The sequence below is a fragment of the Hibiscus syriacus genome, unplaced genomic scaffold (genome assembly GCF_006381635.1).
Source record: "Hibiscus syriacus cultivar Baekdansim isolate YM2019G1 unplaced genomic scaffold, ASM638163v2 tig00112319_pilon, whole genome shotgun sequence".
NCBI lineage: Eukaryota > Viridiplantae > Streptophyta > Magnoliopsida > Malvales > Malvaceae > Hibiscus > Hibiscus syriacus.
The window spans coordinates 1077270-1087219 of NW_024063301.1; the positions used below are offsets into that span (position 1 = coordinate 1077270).

Genomic DNA, 9950 nt, shown 5'->3' on the forward strand with positions numbered 1-9950 from the left:
TGGAGTTCCCCTCATAATACCGGAAATTCTTTTTTAGCCGTTACGTCACATTGGTTAGATCAAGATAATTGGCAAATGATGAAAAGAACAATCGCGTTTGAATTATTCGGTGAGCCGCATACCGGTGCTAATTTATTTACACTTTTAAAACGGGTAATTTGTCTTTATAAATTAGAAAATAAAGTTTTTTCTATATCTTTTGATAATGCATCGAATAATACAAACGCGATTCCAAGATTAAAAATATTACTTTCACCGATTTTAGACGGTGCGTTTTTTCATACCCGTTGCGTTGCACACATAATTAATTTATCCGTGCAAGCCGGTTTGGAGGTTATTGAGCCAATTAGATTAGAATTTAAAACAATGATAAAATCGATTCTTTGTAACAACAACAAAAGACTAAATGATTATAAACGATTTGTAAGTCTGTTAATAAAAAGCTTTGGGTCCTAATTTGGATTGTCCAACTCGTTGGAACTCAACTTGGATGATGATGCATACTGCCTTAAGGCAAAGGGAAACATTGCAAACATTTCACGATCGGCTTTTCGAGAGGGGTCATGTCCCAGACATTTATCCGGATTCGAGTTGGGAAACTATAGCCAAAATAACCGATTTACTTGAGGTTTTTAAAAATGCAACAACTTTTTTATCCGGTGTTTATTACCCTACTAGCCCGTTGGTTCTTAATCAAATATTTTTGTTGGCTACCCGACTAAATGACTTTGAATTTGAAACCGAAGTTTTTCAAGAAATTGGCTTTGCAATGAAGGAAAAACTTTTAAAATATTTTAAGGAGATTCCCCCCATTTTTACTTGTGCCGCCGCTTTAAACCCAACGTTAAATGTTGGTGGGGTTGAAACACTAATTGAACAAATTGCGTTTGCTTTTAATTTAACCGATGATGAACCCAACTTTGTCCAAAACCAAATAAATTATTTTAACAAATGTTTTCGAGACATGTTTGCAATTTATTTAAATAAATACGGATCAAGTAGTGTAATACACGATCAAATGAGAATGAATGCGGAATCATCTAGTAGACGTCCAAGTAACATAAATTTGAATCTTTTTAACACTCTTGTAAATTCCCAATCCAAACGATCACGTACTACCACCCCAAGTAGCGAGTTGGGAAATTATATGTCATGCGATTTTCTATCAAAAATGACATTTGAAGAGTTTGAAAGTTTGGATATTTTGGCTTGGTGGAAAGAAAAGGAAGCACAATTTCCGATTCTAGCCGCCATGGCCCGTGATTTACTAACCGTCCAAGCTTCTACGGTAGCTTCGGAATCCGCTTTTTCTGTTAGTGGCAGGGTTATATCGCAACGGAGATCAAGACTAAGTCCCGAGTCGGTGGAAGTATGCATTTGTTTAAAGGATTATTTGGATGGAGCGGCTCGTAAGCAACATATCACCACCCTAGAAGATGCAATTGATGCCGATTTGGAAGCAAACTTACACATTGAAGAAGTCGAACTTGGAATATCCCCTCCAAACGAAGAAGGCGAAGATGATGAAGAAGAGATGGCAATGTAGTTTATTTTATAACTTTATTTCAATTATCGTAAACTTTGTTTCAATTATCGAACTTGAAGTTTTTAAGTATTTGAATTTATCGAACTTGGAAGTTTTTAAGTATTTGAATTTATCAAACTTGGAAGTATTTAAGTATTTCAATTATGTTGAGTTAATTAAGTATTTCAATTAAGTATTTGAATTTATCGAACTTGAGGTTTGATGCTTTCTCTTTGATTCTCTCTTGATTCTAGTTGCTTGATGTTTCTTGTCTTTGATCAATGACTTCTAAGCTTGCTTAAATACACCTTGAATCACTTCTGAACGTTAGTGATAATTAATGAAGATAATATAGCCGTTTAAGTGTGAAAACATTTAATAAAAATGCTTAGAGCGTGGGGGAATCGGTACCCTCTCATAGGGAATCGATTCCCTAAGTGTAAAATTCAAATATTTCGACCGTTGAATAGGGGGGAATCGGTACCCCTATGGGGGAATCGGTTCCCTCCGAGCATTCTGGAAATCTCGGAGCCAAACCATTCAGTGAGGAATCGGTACCCCCTTGGGGGGAATCGGTTCCCTATGAGCAATCTGGAATATTAAAATCGGTTTTTTTATAACCGGTTTTTTAAAAAAACCGGTTTTTTTAAAACCGAAACCGGTTACACCGGTTAGGATATCCGGCCCTCCAAACCGGTTAGAAACCGAACCGGTTATTTTATAAACCGGTTTTTTTTTCTATGGGAAAAAACCGGATCGGATTGAAATCCGAATTATGTGCAACCCTACTTGCATCTACCATTTGTTGTGATATGTCACATTAACTAGTTGCTTGCAGATGCAAAACTGTTGAGCCGCCGTATGAACAAAGTTATGGAAAGCTTGGTTTCAATAAATCCATGAATCCAAAACTTCTACATTTAAAGCTGCAATAATAATTTTACATTCCAGATTATCATGGAGGGAGCTAAATTTGGAAGTCTTATGTTTGGGAAGTGATCCTCTTACAAGATTTTGGCAACTTTCTATCCAACAAGGAACCAGATGCAAAAAAATCCACAACAAATAGAAGTGAAAGAAATGATCAACTAGTTATCTATTGCAATTTGGTTTCTACAAACTCTGGATGCAGCCTTGTAATTCTTTCAAACTTTCATATAGCCCACTGTCACCGTGTTTGCTGCCTGCTGCATACTCACAGCTGCTCCATCGGTTGCCCATGTGAGTACATCTATCCTCCATCTAAAAATCAAATACAGCAAGAAAACAATGAGCCTCCTCGGCGTACAGAATTACGACATAGATTTACTTTATATGCACAAGAGTTGAAATGACATTTGCGCAGTCTATGAACTCTGGACCAAAACCACAGTCCAGGCTTACATTCTCCATTCAATTACATTTGCGATGCACATCTTACAGTACTAGTTCATCTCTCTAGATGATTAACAGCCAAAACCGATGCAAATGAGAAACAAAGAAATGACAGCTAGCCTTCTCCCAAATCAAATGGAATTGAAACTTTATCGATAAGAGGAGTATTAGTATAGACTATCTGCAACAAACAGAAGAAATAGAGCACTATGTATACATATATTGGTTACCACTTTCACCATCAGATGCATCGACAAGCCACACAATAGCATCAATGAGTGCTTGCTCATGTTCCTGCATTACATAAAATGGTCAAGTTTTGCAATCCTAAGCAATGGAAGGAAAGATATTTCAATGTGTTTGAATGAATGATGAATTTACTTTCAGCATCTTCTTCGTCTTCTCAAGCTCATGGGGATCAGGATGGCTAGTATCGAAAACCTTCTCCACCTGTTGAAGGTATCAAATTGAATTAGAAAATAACATATAATGTTAATTATCTCAAGCTGATATGCAATGAAATACATTGAGTCGATTCTCCATAACTACCTCCTTTACTAGGGCCTCTGCTTAACAACTCGATATCTTCAGAAAGTTTCTTTGAAATACCATTCTGAAACTGCAAAGATTCTTTTCTGTATAGACCCTTCATTGAACCTCTGCCTCTTCCAGGACCTGGCGCGGGAGCACCATGACTGAAGGATTTCTTAGCTCTATGGAAACCAGGGCCACCTAGATAAGATATGCCTGGGTCCACACCTTGGTTTAAAAATGCGCGCATCAGGCGCGCCTGATGCGTGATGCGTCCGTTGCGATGGTCAAAACGCATCTGGCAACCTGATGCGGTAGGGGGTACAGAATGCGGTCTGATGCGATCCGATGCGGCTGATGCGGTCTGATGCGGGCCGATGCGTTTAGTAATTTTTTTTGGACTTTTAGTTGGACTAGTTTATGTTTCTAACTTAATTGCTGGAATGGGCTTAAAAAGCCCATATTCAATTGACCTAAATCTCTAATAAAATGTCACCTGGTTGATGCTTTCCCTCCATCGTGCTTTCTCACCAGCTATTGAAGGTCTGCCATTGAAGAAACTTGAAGGTAAGTCTCGATTTTTTTTTTTACATTTATCATTGATTTTACTGTTTCTTTTCATCCCTTCCACTCGTAATAGACTTGACAAGAGGCTGCTGCTACTTTTTTTCATCCCTTTAATACATTTAGTTTGTGACTAGAGAAAGTTTGGAGAACTTTGTGGGGGGAAGGGAAGTGGGGGCTATTGTTGATTTGTCTTTTCGTTGTTTTGATTTTCTTACACGTACTTGTCTATTATGTTATTCAACATTTATGAAGTACTATTAAACTACTTTTGGTATTAATTGAAGTATTTTTTATATATAAGTATTTACAAGGCATAAAATTAGTTCAAAAGTATTTTTTGTGAAAATTGGCGCATCGGGTTCGTGATGCGAGCGCATCACGCATCGGCTCCCGGGACACTAAACGCATCAGAGCGCATCCCGCATTTTAAAACCAAGGTCCACACCATCCCATCTGATGTCATCGGGAGAAATCTGTAAACATTAGTAGTTCAATATTGCTCCCAATAAAATGTATATGGAAAGCTATTTGGACTAAGATTTCCACTATGATGAGGCGGTAGAACCACTGCCAGCTTTCGATAATCAAAATTTGCTCTTCTAAAAGGATACTGAACAAAAAAAAAAAAAAAAATACCAACGCACTTCAAATCTTCAAATGATAAACAATAAAAGTATTAGTATCATAAATCTGACTATATGGTTATCCTGGCATAGGTTAGATTAAAAATATGGTAAATCAAGATGATGAAAGAACTTGATATGAAAACAAGGAAACGAAGGATATGAGGAGCACCAGGAATGGCAACCGAAATACAAATTCGGAGGCATCTATAATGGCTCACTTTCTAGCAAATTATGAAGACAGGCATAACTACAAAACCACTAAACAAATGCATAATCATGATGGCTAGAAAAATAACCAGGACCTCTTAGAATATAAACTTGAAAACAGTATGATACTACATAATGGTTACATATCAGCGGGAAAAAACTAAATAGTGGTTATAATTAAAGTAACATTCCTTTTTAATGAGGCTCATAAGTTGTTTTTGTCTCTTGATTTTAATAAATCTTCATTCCTATCAAAAAAAAAAAAATTATAGTTCCTTGCTTTCAGATAGACCTTTTATTACAAGGTCACTAGAGTATGATTTCAATAAAGCTTCAAATCTCTTCACCCATAACCTACAAACTTCAGCTCAAACAAGGCCTAACTAATTTCCAATTTCTAATGTATGGCATAAGTAATATGTGGACAAATAAAATCCATGAATGAGGCTTTATTTCCCAGTAACATATGATTTCAATAAAGCTTCAAATCTCTTCACCCTTAACCTACAAACTTCAGCTCAAACAAGGCCTAACTTTCCAATTTCTAATGTATGGCATAAGTAATATGTGGGCAAATAAAATCCATGAATGAGGCTTTATTTCCCAGTAACATGTTTCACAATTTCCACAAAAAAGGTTTAATAGGATTTGCTACCTACTGTGTGCTTTATAGTGTTATTATTTATTTATTTTTAAAAAAGGTTTCATGAAAGGGAAGAGACATATAACTGATTAGAATCAGTTAGTTACTTATAAAATATTTACCACCTTATTTATACGTTTTTTTTTTCAAGAAGACGGAGAGAAATTGACATATACATACACACATATATATAAAGATATATACATATCTTTTCGGTTAATGTTGGAATTTTTTGTCTTTATTTAAAGCTAGAAAAACAGTATTGGTAACACTTAACACGGGACACAAAATAGAATCAAGAACAGTATATACAGTATCGGTATAAACCAGCAAAATCATATTTGTCCACACATTCTAACTTTGTTGCTGCGCAAAGAAATGACTAGCACATACAAGTAACAAATTTCATGATAAAAAATAATATCCACTTTAACTCACCATTCCCAAGTCTCATTTCCTGTATTTATATCATAAACCAGAGCATGTCGACCCTGTAAAACAACAATAAAATATACCAATGATGGCTTAGCAATAACACAGAATCGATAGAAACAGTTCTATGGGTGCCTTAATATCTGATAATAAAATGTATTGCATAAAGAACAATCCTTTTGAACAATAAGACAATGCTATGGGTGCCTTAATATCTGATAAAAGAAATTTCCTAAGATACTGTGAAATGAAGAAAAAAAATAATGCTGACCCTTCATCCCAGCTCAAAAGATTTGACAGATTGCAGATAGATTAGCAAAACAGAGACAGATAATATAATGCAAAATTGTGGAATAAAAAGACACCGTATAAATCTTTTGATTTGCATGTCAACAAAAGGTGCATATAGATTAGCAAAAAAAGACGAACAAAATAGTTGCAACAATGGGCAATGAAAAAGCATCATTTTTTTTATTTACAAGTCAAGTAACAGCATAAAAAGGCAGACAAGGTGTAGCTCTGACTAAGCCTTGAGTTTCATGCACATGCTTCTATTGTTCCGTGTTTTTAAATTTTTTATCATAAACTAAAATATCCAGCTTAATATAAGTCTCAGAGCAAGAGACAGAAGATGTTTTCATATGCTTTGAATATACCTCAGAGCGATTGTAATCAGTGATTACAGCCTCATAGAAATGGTTGTCTTCAGGCCATGTTGTCCACACTTTCCTTCCAATTAAGGGATCAAAAGTTGATCCTTCACCATGCTCATTGGCCAAAAGGCCAGCACCAGTACCTCGGTTGTTGAACTGCCTACTTCAAGCAGAAACTGCAGCAGGGTAATGCATAGGCTTTGCTGAGGATATGCCAGGCAATGACTGACCCTGTACGGGAAAATTTCAAGGAAATCACATCAAAGTTTGCATTTGCATTTCTATCATAAAAATAAGGTCAACGCTTCATGCATTTGGTCCCTTTTCATAAAGCAGTATTTCTAGTTATCATCAAAAGAAGAAGCTTAATACAAAGAACTAGAAATAATGAGAGTTCTAAACCTTGTTATTGCACCAGAGATGGTAAGAGATATACCGACTGAGATGTCTTCTGTTTCTTGCGGGATGCAGAAACAGTTGGACTAGGCAAAACACTGTGGACAGTATGAGATGCACCAAGTCTTGCAAGCTGGTTTCGACCAGTTTTTCTCCAGTCCCTGCTAGCAATGACCGTTTATAACTCATTAAACAGAATAAAATATGACAAGGCCATTGAATGTATTCCAGGGCACTAAATTAAGGCTAATTCGTGAAGCATTCAAACCTTATCCTTCTGATAATATCATCAGAGTTAACCTTGGTCAGAAGCTCTCTATGCTCATCGTCCGAAACCCTCAGTTCTTTCCTAAGTTCTGTTATCAGGCCTTCCTTTTCCTAAAGATGACAACATATGGCACAGAATACACACCAATCAACATGAAATAAATAGGAAAGCCTATTAAAACCAGTAGAAACAGAAACATACCCAGGTAATGGCATCAGATTGAGCTTTAAAAGCAAGCAGAACAGCACAATAAGCTTCTTGCTCTACCACATGTATTTGAGTCTCCATGTCAGAATGCATCCTAGAATACAAAGCAGAACCTATGGTAGATCTTCCATTCCCAGCAATACTACCCCTTACCGAAACTCTAGTTGGATGTGATGGGGGTAGATCATCATCAGTACCTGGGTCATTTTAGATAAAAACATGCATGAGTACGCTGCATAGAGGCATCCAAAGGCAATAACTAATCTTTAAATGCTCTTGTTTGCGAGGTTTTAAAAGAACAGATCATAAGGAAATGCAGTCTAACGAAGACAGGTAAAAGAATTGGAAGTTATTGGATCTATAATGATTCTTCTTGTATACTACCATAAAAGTAAATCAATATATGAATAGAAACTCCTAATGTTTACTAGGTTTGCATGCCAAGGAGTAGAGAGCTAAGGGGAGTATAAACAATATGGTCAATTAGAAGGCAATCTGAATATAATTCTCAATACTAAAAATGGACGGGATGGAAACCAGACTCAAAGCTCACTGTGCAAAGCCTAGAGGAAAATTTAAACAATCATGGAAGATAATCAATTGGTAGTGGCAGCCACGAACCCGAATATGGTCAGTAAACGGACATAAAACAGGATACCATCTAAGAAAAAAAAATTGTAAAATTTTTAATAAAATAACATGGTTTCTAAAACTTAGCTGCCGCTTGCATTTTGCTAAGAACAACAGATAGAATTTCATTCTCAAGTATCGACCAACTGAATATCTAGCATATTATTGAAAAATAATTGAACAAAGAAAGAGAAAGAAAATGATTTTTATTTCAAAGAAGGAAAAATAGAATGTTCTTATATCATGGATTTCTCTTTTTTCTCCCCATCTTAATCCCGATTAGAATTCAAAGAAAGACGAGGAAATAAAACCTAAAAGCTAGAAACAAACGAAAACCAGAAAGGGAAATCACAAAAACATTTCCCTGATAAAATTGAACAAAAAAGCCAATGACCCAATTAAACCCTAAACCCTCGTTCCTCATCATCTTACCCTAAACCCCCAAAAACCAAATGCACCCATTATCCAATTTTCCAATTCGAATTAAATAAGGAAAGAAAAGAAAGGCGGGGTGAGAAGAAAAAGAATCCCAGAAACACCAGGCATTGTTGAATACAATAATATGACATTAACGAATGCAACATACCACTACTATCGCAAACTTCATAGTTCATACCGAGAAAAAATTAAAAATAAGTAAGCAGCAAAATATCCCCTGTTCGTTGAAGGAAAACAGAAGCCCAAAAGAAACAAAACCCTAACGAGAGAAGAAGCTGGTGACGATGCAATCGATCCAATGGAAATGAGAAGTTGAAGTAGAGAGAAAGTGGGAAGGCTTTTTGAGTGTAATTTTGGAAAGAGATTTGATTTGAGGATTTTATGAGGCAGAGGAAGAGATAGATTAAGGCAAGGCAAGGTGAGATAGGGATTTTTGGAATTGAAATTTTACACTTGTGCTTTTGGAATAGAGAAAAGATTATGCTTCTTGCTACATGTTTTTTTTTCTTTTTCGGTTTATAGTTGCAGTCCAATTCGGACATGTTTCTGGTCCAAAAATCTTTGTATTGTTTTTTATTGCTGGCTTTGGACTTTCGGGCTTAATGCTTGCTTTTATATTTCTTCATCCATTTTGGCCTCATATAATACTTTGTATGAATATATTAATTAATTTAGACTTAATATAAAAAAATATCTCTAAAGTTTGATTAAATATTTTTTTTTATTAATCTGAAGTAAGTACAATAAAATATTTGTTTAAAGATAACTTTCAACCATTTAACATTCACTGATCATACCTCTAACATTCATGGTGTTTGAACACGGGACCTCAAGAAATAACAATAATTTCTTTACCACTGAGGCAGTTCGATTCGTGCAGGTAACAAACATTTAATGCTCCAAAATATAGAATTTTATCCTAAAATAAAATGTTGAGGGCCACAATGATTAAAAAAAAGAATAAGAACCAAAGTTAATATTTAATTAAATGTTCGGGGTCTTATCCTAAAATAAAACTCTAGGGCCAAAATGAAAAAAAAAAACATTTTAGTAAACAATATGGGCTAATTTTGACTTTATATAATTAATTTAATCACTTTATCTTATAATTTATTTTACATCAAATGATATTTTAAGGGTTCTAATTAAAATAATCAATAGTATATATGTGCTATTGTTTTTTTTTTGCACGCACGTAATATATATACATGAGTTAGAATCCACTTACATCATGTAAAATTAATAAGTTGTACGTAAATTTATAGTAAATATATTTAAATAAATAAAGTATTTAGATTTAATTAAAATTTCTAACTCATAAAAAAATTTCTTTAACTCACAATATAATAATATTTTTTTAAGATTAGGGTTTAAGATTTAAGCTTTAAGGTTAATGATGTAGAGTTTAAGATTTAATCTTTAGGATTTAGGATTTGAGATTTTTGGATTTCGG

At 34.9% G+C, this 9950-nt stretch overlaps 1 pseudogene; it reads right to left on the reverse strand.

Moving 5' to 3' along the window:
* Nucleotides 1-2720: 2720 nt before the first annotated feature.
* On the reverse strand, nt 2721-8942 carry LOC120177806 (annotated as a pseudogene).
* Between the last annotated feature and the right edge of the window lie 1008 nt (nt 8943-9950).